Below are 16,155 nucleotides of genomic sequence, written 5' to 3' on the forward strand. Positions count from 1 at the left end.
GGGAGGGATTGCATTGGGGAGTTATACATGATATAAATGATGAATTGATGGGTGCTGACGAGTTGATGGGTGCAGCACACCAACATGGCATAAGTATACATATGTAACAAACCTGCACGTTATGCACATGTACCCTAGAACTTAAAGTATAATAATAAAAAAAAAACGTACATTATAGTGTTATCATTATAATCTTAATGTTGTCTTCTTAATGTGTTATACAGTATAATTATGATAAATACAACTGTAATGCAATGTAACAATTGTGGAATCCTTAAGTGATCAGAAGAATAATAACCTGCCTTAATGGAAATTGTGAATATTGATTGCCTATCTAGTATGTATAGGACACTGCTAAGCACTGAGATATACAAATGTGTATAAATTGGTGTCTTTGCTTTCAAGGAATTTATATCGATTATTCATTTTCATTGATTTCCTAACTTTTAAAAGGTGGCAGCACACTTATCTTAAAACTTAATGATTCCCTGTAATACTATCTAAAATTAAGGTGCATAGCCATTCTCTTTAAAACTCGAAAAGTTCCTGAGAAGGTAGCATGTGATCTACTCTATGATGTATGCTGCTAGAAGAAATTTTAAAAAACATACATTTTCTTTTTAGAAGATACCTTAGAAAGTATCTTAAAGGTTCTGCTGTTCCTCGGGTTCATCTCTTCTTCCCACTTTGTCAATGAGGAAACTGCGGCTCACGGTAAACACACAAGTTGCTTACCATCAGCCAACTGGAGGATCAAACAAGTTTCTGAAATCTAACTGGAGTGCTCTTTCAGACACAAGCTATGAAAAGTGGCAGGTCAATTTCCAGCCCCCACTGACAACAATAACGGAGGCACCTGCCTCATCTGGCACGACATTTTATACATAACTGTGATATGAAGGGTAGCTTGCGTGGGCTTTAAGCAACAGGAAGAACTTCTGCATCTTTGCAGCATGAGAATCTATCAATAAGGTGATCCTAGTTCCTTGCCTAATGAAAGGCCCTTGATCATGTACTTCAATAGGCGAAAAATAAACCTTCCTCTCAAAATATGAAAGCTGTTTATCCAGGTATAGAAAATACACAATACAGGAAATAATGTGTCTCTTTGCCACTGAGTCTGACTTTATTGCATTACAGGAGGCCATACTCATTGAGAACCATAAATAATCATTGGTAATAAATCATAAATTATTGATGTACAGTGGATTTGGTTTGACTAAAGCTAGTAATCTAAATAATGACTTTCTGCCTCTCACCAGATTAGATAGTTTCGTTATTGTTAAGCATTTTTTTTGTTTGTTTGTTTGAGACGGAGTCTGGCTCTGCGGCCCAGGCTGGAGTGAGCGGCGCCATCTTGGCTCCCTGCAAGCTCCGCCCCCCGGGTTCCCGCCATTCTCCGGCCTCAGCCTCCCGAGGAGCTGGGACCACAGGCGCCGCCACCGAGCCCAGCTAGTTTTTTGTATTTTTTTTAGTAGAGACGGGGTTTCACCGTGTTAGCCAGGATGGTCTCCATCTCTTGACCTCATGAATCGCCCACCTCGGCCTCCCAAAGTGCTGGGATTACAGGCGTGAGCCACTGTGCCTGACCATCGTTAAAGATTTTTTAAAAAATTTTTACTCATTCCCGCATATTCCATTTTCTTCAGCCATTTTAAAGATAACGTCTTATTTAGCACGGGTAATACAGGGTTTGTTTTCCTGGAATCTTCACATATATGCAGTTAATAGAATGGTAAAATAGCACAACCAAAACTGGCATTTTTCAATTCCCTTTTAAAATCCCTTTGCTATATAGGCTTTTTCATTAATCTTAGTCTTACATTCTGACTTCCTTTAAAATAGTTGAATTAAATGTAGAAAATTAATTTAGAATAACTTTTATGTGCAGCTACAAGTTGAGGCCACTTAATATTAAATGTGTTTTCTGTCTAGAAGCCCAAAACATACTGTTGACAAGGCTCTACCTTCCAGTTTTGGTGTTTCCTCAAAAGCAAATGATACTGGCCAATAAGTTTATACTAGGCAAATTAGACATCATTACAGTGAAACAAATATAGGCAAAAATTCATACAGGTACCTGTTGAGGCTCTCAAGCCAGCTTTTTCACTCTTGAGGTTGATTTGGAGCAGGTTACTTTTCTCATCTAAGATGTTTATCTGCACTTGAAAAATGAGAATAGTAATGGTTCTTAGGCCTATAGAATTGCTGTAAGGAATTAAATTTTAAAAATAATTTAAGGTGATTGGTTAGATACCAGAATAATCATACATACATATATCACTTAGATTATGCCAAATAATGCTATTGAAACTAAGGTAGGTATTTTTGTAGCTATTCATTTTGAACTTTGTAAGTTCAAAATACCTTGGTGAACAATTAGTATATGGCTATTCTAAAATTAAGTGTTCTGCATTAATATAGTGATCATTGTTAAACACCTTTTGTACGCCAGGCGTTGCTGATATGTGCTGTATGCACATTCATTTATTACACATTAAAACTCTCGGAGGCAAGGGTTACTATCCCATTAAACAGATGAGATAACTGCCTTCAGAGATGTCTGGTAAAGGTCCGAACTTTATTCATGCCGTATAAGATCTGCCTCTCCTCCCAGGAACCTTGATAGTTTAGATTATTACACACACTTGCCCTTAAACTTTCCTAGGTCGCAGTCTCATTATTATCACAATTTCTGGTATAAAATTTGAGATTTTAACGAATTTTCTGATTAAGTAAGCCCACTGTAGCTTCTCTCCCACTGATTATAGCTAATAACTCTGGACCCCAAATCTCCTTCTCCCAACAAAACCCAACAAACACACAGGAAAGAAGAAGAAGAAGAAAAAAAACCTCTGAGGATTCCGAAAAATCATCGCAGTCAGATAGAAAAGGGAAGTCAAAACATGAAGAGCTATATTGATGAGTTGTTTTTGTTGTTGTTGCTGTTGTTTGTTTACTTTTCCTTTATGTCTTTAAACTAAGGGCAGGCCAAACCAGGAACTTTGTAATGATTATGGTCAGCAAAATCCAATCAAAGGACCGGGAGGAAGGGCCTGTGTGAGCTGCAGGTTGTGGAGCATGTCCTCATTTACTTTTCTTCTTTTTTCTCTCGTAGCACTGCCCTGAAACCTACCCCAGTGATGTAGCTACATCATCCCAGTGCGGAAGGTCCACATGCATAAGATCCAAAAGAAAAATCCCCTTTTTTTTAGGTAGGAGAATCAGCAAAAGAGGTCCTGTTGTGCAAAAAGAATGAGGGTGGGGAGAAAATTATTATTTCTCTTTCTCTCATCTTATTGCTGTCTTTAGTTGTTCAGAGCCTCATAAGAATGTAGAAAGCTAAATACCTTAAAAGAACCCTATTATTTTTGGCCGATGACTCAGCGAAAGGGGATTTTAGAATCCAGAAAGTGAGGCATAAACTCATAAGAAGAGGTATCTAGTGAAGAGAATCCCTAAATTTTGCATATAAACCAACCTAAGTCCTAAACTCACCCCTAAGCTGTACTTGTAAAGAACATACCCAAGTGAGTATATCAAAGTCTTCAAGAAGAGAAGGAATATATGACTCCAGCCAAATTCCGGGTCAACTCATTAGTTTTTCATGAAATGAGCAGGCCCAAACCACACAGCAAAACTTTAAAACTAAACTGCTATTGAAAACCACTGCCCATAAAAGGCAAAGCAAACCTTACAGTCTGGGCTTAGTCAGCTGATTACCTGCTTGAACAAACAAACCAACGCTCTTCACAAATTTAACAGGACCTAGATTCTCAAACATAGTATTCTAAAGGTTCACAATACAATCCAAAATTACAGAACATACTGACAATTAAGAAAAAAAGTGACAAAATCTCAAGGGAAAAGACATTAAAATAAACAGATGCTAATCTGAAATAACCCAGATGCTCTAAGTATCAGATCATGACTTTTAGCCACACTTCATGAGGTAAAAGTGACCACTCTTGAAACAATTTAAAAAATAGAAATTCTTACTACAAAATAAAAGCTGTTTTATAAATGGAAATTTTGCATTGGAAAATATAATAAGTTAAATTTTAAAAATTCACCACCTGAATTAATGTGCAAACTGCAGTTGAGAAAGAAGAAGGTCAGTGAAACATGTAAACATATTTATATATATATATGCTTCAAGCAAAGGTAGGATGACTGGACCTCAGTAAAAAAAAAATCACAAAATGTCTGATATTAGAGCATGCTGTCTCTGACCCAACTATGTAAAATTCATCAAAGGAAATATGACCACATGGTGTAAGGTGACGGGCATTACAGTAGAGACTTACGTGCATTTCATTTTCAGCATGACTAGCTTTGTGACTTTGGACAAGATACAAAATTCTTTGAATCTAAGTTTATTCATCTTCATAAGCTGTTGTAAGGATTTAATGGTTATATGTGTGTGAGTATAGATGTGTGTGTGAGTATAGATATGTGTGTGTATATATGTATGTGTGTGTATATATATATATATAAACACATACATACCTATGTATCAAATTCAGATAAGTCTAACATACATAAAACACATGCTAATTCTTTTTTTTAATTTTTTATATTTTTATTTTTTGTTATTTTACTTTAAGTTCTGGGATACATGTGCTGAACTTGCAGGTGTATTACATAGGTATACATGTGCCACGGTGGTTTGCTGCACCTATCAACCCATCATCTAGGTTTTAAGCCCCACATGCATTAGGTATTTATCCTATTGTTCTCCCTCCTCTTGCCCCCCACCCCCGACAGGCCCCAGTGTGTGATATTCCACTCCCTGTGTCCATGTGTTCTTATTGTTCAACTCCCATTTATGAATGAGATCATGCAGTCTTTGGTTTTCTGCTCCTGTATTCCTTTGCTGAGGATGATGGTTTCCAGCTTCATCCATGTCCCTGAAAAGGACACGAACTCATTCTTTTTTATGGCTGCATAGTATTCCATGGTATATATGTACCACATTTTCTTTATCCATTCTACCATTGATGAGCATTTGGGTTGGTTCCAAGTCTTTGTTATCATAAATAGTGTTGCAATAAACATATGTTTGAGTGTGTCTTCTTAGTAGAATGATTTATATTCCTTTGCGTATATACCCAGTAATGGGATTGCTGGATCAAATAGTATTTCTGGTTCTAGATCCTTGAGGAATCGCCACACTGCCTTCTACAGTGGTTGAAGTAATTTACACCCCCACCAACAGCGCGAAAGCATTCCTGTTTCTCTGCATCCTCTTCAGCATCTGTTGTTCCAGACTTTTTAACAGCCACCATTCTAACTGGCATAAGGTGGTATCTCATTGTGGTTTTGATTTGCATTTCTCTAATGGCCAGTGATGATAAGCTTTTTTTCATATGTTTGTCCGAATAAATGTCTTCTTTTGAGAAGTCTCTGTTCATATCCTTTGCCCGCTTTTTGGTGCGGTTGTTTGCTTTTTACTTGTAAATCTGTTTAAGTTTTTTGTAGATTCTGGATTTTAGACCTTTGTCAGATGGATAGATTGAAAAAATTTTCTCCCATTCTATAGGTTGCCTGTTCACTGTGATGATAGTTTATTTTGCTGAGCAGAAGCTCTTGGGTTTAATTCGATCCCATTTGTTAATTATGTCTCTTGTCGCAATTGCTTTTGGTATTTTAGTCATGAAGTCTTTGCCCATGACTATGTCCTGAACGGTATTGCCTAGGTTTTCTTTTAAGGTTTTCATGGTTTTAGGTTTTAGGTTTAAGTCTTTAATCCATCTTGAGTTATTTTTGTATAAGATGTAAGGAAAGGGTCCAGTTTCTATTTTCTGTATATGGCTAGTCAGTTTTCCCAGCATCATTTGTTAAATAGGGAATCATTTCCCCATTGCTGCTTTTGTTTTGTTCCTTGTTTTTGTCAGGTTTTTCGGAGATCAGATGGTTGTAGATGTATGGTGATATTTCTGAGGCCTCTGTTCTGTTCCATTAGTCTATATATCTGTTTTCATACCAGTATCATGCTGTTTTGGTTACTGTAGCCTTGTAGTATAGTTTGAAGTCAGGTAGCATGATGCCACCAGCCTTGTTCTTTTGGTTTAGGATTGTCTTGGCTATATGGGCTCTTTTTAGTTCCATATAAAATTTAAAGTAGGTTTTTCTCGTTCTGTGAAGAAAGTCAACAGTAGCTTGATGGGAATAGCACTGAATCTATAAATTACTTTGGGCAATATGACCATTTTCACGATATTGATTCTTCCTGTCCAGGAGCATGGAATTATTTTCCATTTGTTTTTGTCCTCTTACTTTCTTGAGTTTGTAGTTCTCCTTGAAGAGGTCCTTCATGTCCCTTGTTTTATTCCTAGGTATTTTATTCTCTTTATAGCAATTGTGAATGGGAGTTCACTCATGATATGGCTCTCTGCTTGTCTATTACTGGTGTATACGAATGCTTGTGATTTTTAGACATTGATTTTGCATCCTGAAACTTTGCTGAAGTTGTTTATCAGCTTAAGGAGTTTTGGGGCTGAGACAACGGGAATTTCCAAATACACAATCATGTCATCTGTAAACAGGTGACATGATTATAATTTGATTTGCTCTCTTTCTATTTGTATACCCTGCTAATTGTTTTAAGCTTTAGTGTCTTACTCCAGACCTGTATTTTGAAATATTTGGGGTTCTAGTCTGAACGTTGATTGAGATAATTAGCTTACAGAATAAAATTTATAGTGCATTTTCTCTAAAAGTTTAAACATGCAACTCATTTTCTCATGAAGCAAATAATGACATAATGTAGGGACCTCAGCTAGAGAAAGATGGTCAAAAAGTTTTTCTACACCATATGTCTGTAACAAGGTTACCAGAAAGCTATACTCCCTATCCTTGCCTCTCGGATCTCTAGAACTGCTGGTTCCTGGCTTTGCCCTAGTATTTTTGTTTATACCTTGAGTCAATAAAAGGAATAATTGCATGGAACAAGTCTATATTTATTGAAAACTTCTACCCTGTGTGTATTTATTACTTAAAACCCATGGTAAAACTTCCATGACTGATTCATCTCAGAAACCAGGGCCAGGAAAACGTTACTTTTCCCTCATGGATTAATATGCTTTCTGGGCAAGAGAAGTTCTCTCATCCTATGTAGTTTTTCTTTCCACCTTTTAGCAGAAAATTCAGAAATATTACATATGCTCAATGTGGCAATCTCACTCAGCCAGAATTTTTTGATTTTTTTTTCTGCTTTATAGTTCTTGGTGGCTACCTCTGAATTGTATTGATTCCATTGTAAGTTGTCAAAAATGTTTTATGGAGACAATAAAATCCATGTGTCCTTTGGGACACATGCTACTTCTCCAAAATGGAGTTTGTGTTATACATTATTTTAATTTTTCTCTCTTTTCCCAGATTAGCAAAATCTGGAAGTCAAGTGTACAGCTTTACTTTTCGTTCCTCTGTGCAAGCTCATCGTGGTCACACCACCACCGCTCCCCTCACAGATGAATAGAGAGCTGATTGTGATATGTTTCATACTCCGAACAGTGTGTGAAAACCTCTGAGTGTGGTATCTTTTGTATTATTATGCAGAAAACACATTTTTGAATAGCTGTTGTGTTTCGAGGACAGGGATAAGTAAAACTATTTTACAGCCTTCCAGTAGTTCATAGAAAGTTTGTGGATGGTTGTGAATATTACAGTAGCACATGATAAACTTCTACACTAAAGGGAGCCAGGAAGTACTAAAAGAACACAGAATGGTACACTTTTATATTGATTTAAAACTTGGAGTACAGAACAGTGAAATTTGTAGAAAAAAAACAGAAAAGATTTTCTCTAAGGTCTACAAAGTGGATCTGTTAGGAGGAAGATGTTAGGTTCCTCAAAACTCTGTTATCATCTGGGAGACAACTGAAAGTACTCCTTTTAATTTATTTTTTATTTTTTGCATTTTTGCTCATTTTCTTACTTGATTACTTGTTTCCAAATAAGGGTAGCTAAATAGCAATCAACAATATTCAAAAACCCATTATTAATAAAGGCCATTAATAACAGTCTCTGTTAATCTTTATAACCATACAATAATATGTGTATGTCATTTCCATTTTATAATAGAACACTCAAGCATAGAGAAGTTAAAAGATTCTGTAAAACTATACAACTACTAAAGGGTAAAACTAGAATTTGAACCGAGCTCTTTCATTATTAAAAGCTTTATTCTCTGTGCTTTATATTGCTATCATATCCTCATCATTTTAGTTTTTGCCACAGTCTCCAAATCTTTTCAGAAAACAATAGAAACATTGTTTTCAGTGAATGCAATTATAGCTGCACATTTCTGTATTAGTTCTAGTGTGTATTTCTAGTTATTCTCACCCATTGCCATTTTTTATGTCTAATGTCAGACATACATCTCAAAAGCTCTATGTATTTTGCTAAAGATTTAAGAAGACAATCCTTTATTATATAAGGAGAAACATTTTTTGGAAGGAGATGCTATCTTAAATTGGGTATAAGAAACATTTAAATTTGAATGTGTAGTTTATTCATCTGGATAAAAGAAGAAAATGCAAGTTACATTTTTTGATACTTGTCATTTTCAAAAACAATTGGACTTAATTCTAACTATTCAAACTTATATTCCCTTGAAAGAATTCAATTCCACTTAAACAGAAGATTAGTGCTGAAATAGTATGGTGAGCAATATTGAATATGTTTGGGTTAAGTAGCTGTCAATGACATTTTGTAAACATCTTGTTTATGAATATGTTGATTAGAAAATATAAGGCTTGATCATCCCACTGGGTCATCTGGTGGGATGCTAGAATAATTTGTTTGGTGCTCCTTCTTAATGTTCTTTTCTATTTTATTTTGGGCTTATTACCTTTTTCTTGTAGCTAGTTAAGGAGATGTTCTATTTTACATGCTAATTTTAATTCCCCTCCCCCTCCAAAGTCAGTCTATTTCTTTTATATCTTCCCTGCCAGCTGCAAGAGAAAGACAGACAGGAAGAAACCTTTCTATTGTCAGACACTGACAGAGAAGAGAAATATAGACAGATGGATAACAGATAGTAGGGTTCTAAGTACCCTACAATTTATTGAGGAAATAGAGGAGAGTTGAGTGGCAAATTACCTACACTGTTCAGAAACCAGCAGGCAGCCCTGTTTGCCAGCTATCCAAATTGTTTCTGGGTAATTTGGCACATTTCTACTTTGTTGTGCTATGTCTAAAGGAATGACTTTGAGTTTCAAAAATTCCCTGTTGCGAAAGATCTGCTCAACAACAAGCAATATTTGGAAGGTGCTCTTCAGAGAGATACACGTATCTTCATTTCACAGCTCCCCAAAAAGGAGACTTGAAGCATGATCTTCTAAAGTATTAAAAAGATGAAATACTTGATTTTAGTTCTTGTTTGTAGACTTTTTTCATTTCCATTTTGAAAACTTACCATCCGCAATATTCACACTTGGAAATCTGACTTTGATGATGATATTGATGAATCTCAGATATCAAAGTTACTTTTCAAGTCCGTATTTCTCACCAGCTAGCAGTTTTAGATGACTATCACACAGCAATGCTGTGGGATAGTAAATTACAAATTAGTATTCCACAGACATAGTTTTGCAGTATACTCTAGTGGGAAAAAAAGGAGAGGCGATAAGAAAACTTGAAGCTTAAATTGGTGTAGAAAGACAATGTTAAGCAGGAGTTTATACTATAGGATTTTGTGAAGCTTATTATGCATTATTGTTCATCATAAATCTCTATAAAGGTAACACAGAAAATTGTTTTTCTCAGGATACCACTAGTTTTACCAGGAACCATGGTCCATGAATCACTCATTAGAATAATTATCAAAGGCAATAATGTGACTCAGCCTTCTTAGTAGTTTGAGTCATAAAATAATAACATATAAAAAGGAACCTTGGCCAGATGCAGTGGCTCACACCTATAATCCTAGCACTTTGGAAGTCTGAGATGGGGGGATTACAAGGTCAGGAGTTCGAGACTAGCCTGACCAACATGGCAAAACCCTGTCTCTACTGAAAGTACAAAATTATCCGGGCGTGGTGGCACATGCCTGTAATCCCAGCTACTCCGGAGGCTGAAGCAGGAGAATCGCTTGAACCCAGGAAATGGAGGTTGCAGTGAGTCGAGGTTCTGCCATTGTACTCCAGCCAGGGAAACAAGAGCAAAACTCCATCTCAAAAATAAATAAACAAATAAATAAACAAATAAAAAGGAACCTTGTTCTTCAGAGATTTCATGTTCACACTGCAAACTTTCCCTCAATAAAGGATATTTTAAATTAGAAAAGTTGTTAATACCATTATTTGCACTATAAGTATTTGATGCCAATGTTTCCTAAAATAATTTAGAGCAGCTCATTCGGAATTAATGAGACATATTCCTGATAGCCTACTAGAGGGCAAGTGGTGTAACAGATACTAGGGATATAACACCAAACAATATAGATGTGGTTATTGGCTTCATGGTGTCTCCAGTCTAATTAATAGATTATCACAGTCTACCTGAAGGCTTTCAAAGCAATGAATCATCTTTCCCATGCCCACTGCAAACCTACCCCTTCCCCAGGGTTCCATATAGTTCAATAGATGGCATCATCAACTGAGTTACTTAAGTCAGGAAGCTTAAGTAACCTCGATTTTTCCATCCTCCTTACTTCCCACAGTTAATCATTGAGTCTTCCTACATACCCTTTCATTTCTGATACTTCCTTCGATCCTCACTGCCTCCGCCCTTACACGTTATCGTCTTCTGTTCAGACACTTCCGAGGCCTGCAAACTTGGTTCCCACGTTGACTTTCCCATCTTCCAATTCATCTGCCTAGTTATAATCAAGGTGATATTACAACCTTATTTTCTTCCTTGCCTAGATCAGATTTAGGCATTTTATACAGTTTTCAGCTGAAACCTCAGTTTCTCAGAGATGTAATGCCCAAATACAAAGTTGGCCTGGTTTTTCCTATATTATACTTACATGCCTCCTTGAATATTTGAGGGAGGATGGGTTGGTAACAGTGATAACATTTTTTGTAAAGTGATAAATTCCAATTTGTTTCACTAAATTATAAGCTCCTTAAGGACAGGGTCTGAGTCTGCCTTTGTTCACAACTATAGAACCAGTACCTGATTGAGCTACTATAAAAGTGCTTGGAAGTTATTTATTCAGTCCATGTCATTGCTTCTGCTGCTCCTGCAGGGCGGAATTTCCATATCCCTCTTTTCCATCTATACCTCCCCACCCGTGCCCCAAAATAAATTTTTATCCTTCAAGATTCAGATCAAATGTATTTCCCCAGTGAATTCTGTTACTGTGAATGTCCCAACGTGTTCAGAATTAATCAGTCACAAAATACGTTTTCCTCTATTTAGCAGTAATAATGTCCATCCCTCACCCAAGGCAATGATAATCTTCTATAATGCAAATGCCTTGCAGAGTACTTTGTGTCATGAAAACTTCTGATAAGAACTTGTTGAACTGAAGTAAGTTTTGCTGATTCTGACTTTGCTGACTTTATCCCATTAGGTAGAAACAGACACATATCCAACTACTTCATTTGATGCCACCAACCGAAGGAGTCTCACATAAAATATTGAGAAAAGAATTCTTTACTCACCCCAAATTCGTGCTTCCTGAGTCTTCACCATCTAATTAAATGGCACCGTCTTCCATTTCCTCAAGTAGAAACTCTGGCATTATCTTTGGATTCTCACTTTTTCTCACTATCTTCCTATTCCTTCTAACAAATCCAACAGCAAGTCCTGTTAGTCCTCCCTCCAGCCTTTTGATTCAATATTCCTTCTATGCCTGCTACAATGATCTTATTTCAAGCCAAGCTAATTTATTTTCCATTTCTTCACAATCATTTCACTGAGTTTGCTTCCACCCTTAACCAATTCACTCACTACATAGAGCAAATAATATATTTTAAAAGCATAAATCAGACTACACAACTCAACTGCTTCAAAACTTTCAGTGGTTTTCTATATCACCAAGAATAAGGGAAACATCCTACCATCCTACAAGGCCCTGAATTTTCTGATTCATTACTACCATGTGAACTCCCTCTTCAGCGACCCCACCTTCCCACTCTCCCACATCTGCCTCACTGAATTTCTTTCAGCTCCTAAAGCAAGTCAACCTTTTCTAGCCTCTACTCCAAACTCTACTCCTTCTGCCTGGAATGCACCATTTCTACAATCTACATGACCAACAACTTCACTTCCTTAGGAGCTCAGTTTAAATGTCAGCCTCCCTGAATTGCCCTGACAGTACTATCTGAATAGGGGCACTTTCTTTTCAATATCTTCTGCCTTTATCTTCTCGTAGCCATTATTACAACTGCCATTATTCACATTTGCCATTTGCTTGTTTGTTGCCTAGATTTGCTTGTGGAATGTAAAATTCCACAAAAAAATCAAAAAAGAGAATTACATACTAAGTTTTATGAGAAATAAAGGAGTTTTCAGATTTGTTAATGTTGGATTAATTTTTTTATTTACTTTCAATTTTTTTCAATTTTTGTTATATTATACTTAGTTCTAGGTACTTGTGCACAACGATGCAGATTTGTTACATATATATACTTGTGCCATGTTGGTGGTGCTGCACCATACCAACTTGTCAGCACCATTCAACTCATCATTTACATTCAGGTATTAACTCCCATTGCCATCCCTTCCCCTCCCCCCTCACCCATAATAGTGCCCCGGTGTGTGATGTTCCCCTTTCCCTGAGTACCAAGTGATCTCCATTGTTCAGTTTCCACCTATGAGTGAGAACATGCGGTGTTTGGTTTTCTGTTCTTGCAATGGTTTGCTGAGAATGATGGTTATCCAGCTGCATCCATGTCCCTACAAAGGACACAAACCTCATCCCTTTTTATGGCTTGCTAGTCTACTTGTAAGTAACAATTAATAAGAAACGGAAATTCAAAATGAGTCGATTCCAGCAGATCTGGCCGTTGTTTCCTAAATAAGACTTTTTTGATATGATGGGAAATTAGAACTCTATGACTCCCTACTGACTTTCACATGCTTTAAAATGCAAGTACCCCTACAATGATGAATAACTAAAGGTACGTTTCTGAAGATATAATTCTTTTTGTATGTTGTTAATTGCTTTTATAATATTTCCTAGGCTTTCAAGTAAAATTATTCAATGACTTTACTTTGAAATGAATTACTAAGGTTCCACTGACTATTTAGAAAAGTTAAAAAATTTTCACTTCTCTTTTAATGGTCATTTTCCTCATTTTCCAGCTAGCTTTTAACCTCAATGCCATTTTGACACAGATTAAAAATATCCTACACCAATCATAAGATGTTTGACATTTTATGTCCCAAAAGAAAAGGACATAGAAAAGGATGATATCATCTGTAGAGGGACTATGTTCAACTCTATAAAAAATCTCTGCATGCCACATTTTTATTATGTAGCTTTATTCCCAGACCATTTTCCCCTTGTGTATTTGTGTCACGAAGATGTTTGATTCAATTTTATGTATTCATATGTCTCTTTTTCTTTCTAAGAGGAGGCATTAATAAGGAAGAAAGATTAGGAATGAGTTTTTGAGTCCAGTGTATGAGAACTAGGATATGTACGGCATGCTTAGTGTGAAATGAAGAAGGGCCAGGAGCATTAGATGGCTAGATAATTGAGTTGTAGCAGCCTGGACCCTGAATTAATGTATTTTCAATGAAAAGAAAGCAATTGAATTTCCTGTGATCTCTCTGTAGTTCATAACCAGTTTACATTGGCCTTTTCTGGTCAATTTGTTTGTGCAATTGTTCGTTTATTTAGTCAATTACAACCTGTCCCTTAGGATTCATGGTAACCTTCCTGAACACATATATCCTTTAATTCATGATCCAGAAACCTGAAATATGTTTGTCTCCATATTTCTTTCTCAAATAGCAGAAATAAAAGTGTTGGCTTGAACTCTTTTAGTTATTATATTCAATGGCAGTTTTCTGTAGCTGGGGAGTGACTAGCTAAGACAACATGAAAATAGGCTCCATTCAGGATTAGGTTCTGTTACCCTACTTAGTGATTAGAACTTCCAGGCCTTGCTAAAATACCGATTAACCCCTGTGTCCCCCCAGTAAGCCTTCTAAATCCCTATAGGTGCAAATGCTCTACAAGTTGACGGCTCCATATGGACTATTGTGAATTACATTGTGTTCTCTTACTCTTAAGCTCTGCTTATCACTCCATGACCAACCAATGCCTTTTGAATGACTATGGTAACCTAAAGTCAGGAGACACAAATGAGAGATTCAGAACTAATATCCTTCCTTGACTGCATACTCTTCCTTTTGGAGATTGGGTGTATCTCCCAAAGTGGTGTTAGTTTTCTCATGGTTTGAACAAAAAGTGGTTTTAAATTTTCAATTACCATATAATATTTGAACCAGTTATTATCACTGGACACATTGTCTACTTGTTCCTGGTGTCTCTTTGCTCTATAACAAATTTCCTTGAAACTCTGTAGCTAAACATAGTGACCATGTCATTGTCTTTTAATTTTGTGGGTCAGAAATTCGAGCAGAGCTATGTTGGATGATTTTTCTGTTCCAAGTGATGTTAATTGCTTTGCTTGATGGAACTTAGCTGGCGAATGAGCTGTTTAAGAGGATGGAAGATCTGTCACTCACACATCTGGTGCCTTTGCGGTGACAGCTGAAGCTCAGGTTCGGCTGTGCTGTCCAGCTGAGTGTACACAAGTGTCATCTCTAGGACAGCAATCTTAAGACATTCAAACTTCTTACATGGCAGCTCAGAGGTCCTGGAGACAGTAGTGCAAGTAACCTAGCAGAAGTATACAGGGCATCTATGACCTACGCTCCAAATCTTAGACTATCACTTCTCCTCTGTTGCATTGGTCAAGCAAGTCACTGAGGTAAGCCCAAATTCAAGAAAAGGAGTTAGACTCAACCTCTCAATGGGAGAAATAGCACAGTACTTGTGGCTCTCTCTAACACTGGCCAACCTTCTGTTAGACATAAAATATATAGGGTCAGTTTTACTATAGTAGCAGAGTGGATCAATTAAAAATTCATCTTCCTTATCATTTCTTCATGTGTTCATTCCTTCATTCATTTGTTCATTCATTAAACAAAGATTAAGTAAAGAGCTATCGTATTACATGCAGGCACTATTCTAGGTAGTAGAGAGATAGAGAACTTAAAATTTAATTTCTTAAATTAGGGGCAAGTAGAAAATTTAAGGATACACCCTACTCTGAATACTCTGTTGGCTTATTTTTGCAGTCTTCACAACAGACCTATGAGGCAGATATTATCATGTTTGTAATTTGAATTATAAAAAATAAAGTTCATAGAGGCTAATGTTGCTAAGTTCACACAGCTCTATTTAAAAATTAAATAAATAAAGATATTCAATTAGGTCTGCCTGCATCCAGATTCTGTACATCAAGAAGAATTATTAATTTGATTTTGGTAGCAAGTAAAGTTTATTGTGAATTGCAAAATAGCTCATTATTTCTTGAATAACTTAGAAAATACAGTAAAGCAAAATGATATTTAAAAACACACACACACAGACCTATATTTCTGCTACTCAGATGTATTCAGTCTTTTCTTTTGGGTGTGTCCCCATATCTGCCCATGATTGCTATATAACAACTCACTCTAACACTTTGTGGCTTAAAATAACAGCCACTTATTCGGTTCACGAGTGTGTCAGTTGTTGATTTAGACTGGGCTCAGTGGGATTCTTCTGCTTCTCCACTGGGCTCTCTCATGCTTCTGTGTACAGCTATAGGTACTTTTGCTTCTGGGCAGGCTGGCCAACTTCTAGAGTACCACAGGCCCCTCACACATGGTCTCTCCTCCTCCAGTGGGTTGTACTGGGCTTGTTAACATGCCAGTGATTCGGTTCAAAAAGAGAAGATGAAAGTATGCAATGACCCTTGAGGTCTAGACCCATGACTGGAATATTAGCACACAGCAAATTGGATGACTAGCCCAGATTTAAGACCTGCGGAAATTGACTTCAACTCTTGATCTCTTTGTGGGAGAAGATGCAAAGCCATATTTCAAAGAATATTGTATTAGGGTACTCCAGAGAGACAGAACAAATAAGAGATGGAGATAGATAGGTAGGTAGATAGGTAGATAGGTAGATAGGTAGAT

The sequence above is a fragment of the Rhinopithecus bieti genome, unplaced genomic scaffold (assembly GCF_001698545.2).
Source record: "Rhinopithecus bieti isolate Rb0 unplaced genomic scaffold, ASM169854v2 scaffold_27898, whole genome shotgun sequence".
Lineage (NCBI taxonomy): Eukaryota > Metazoa > Chordata > Mammalia > Primates > Cercopithecidae > Rhinopithecus > Rhinopithecus bieti.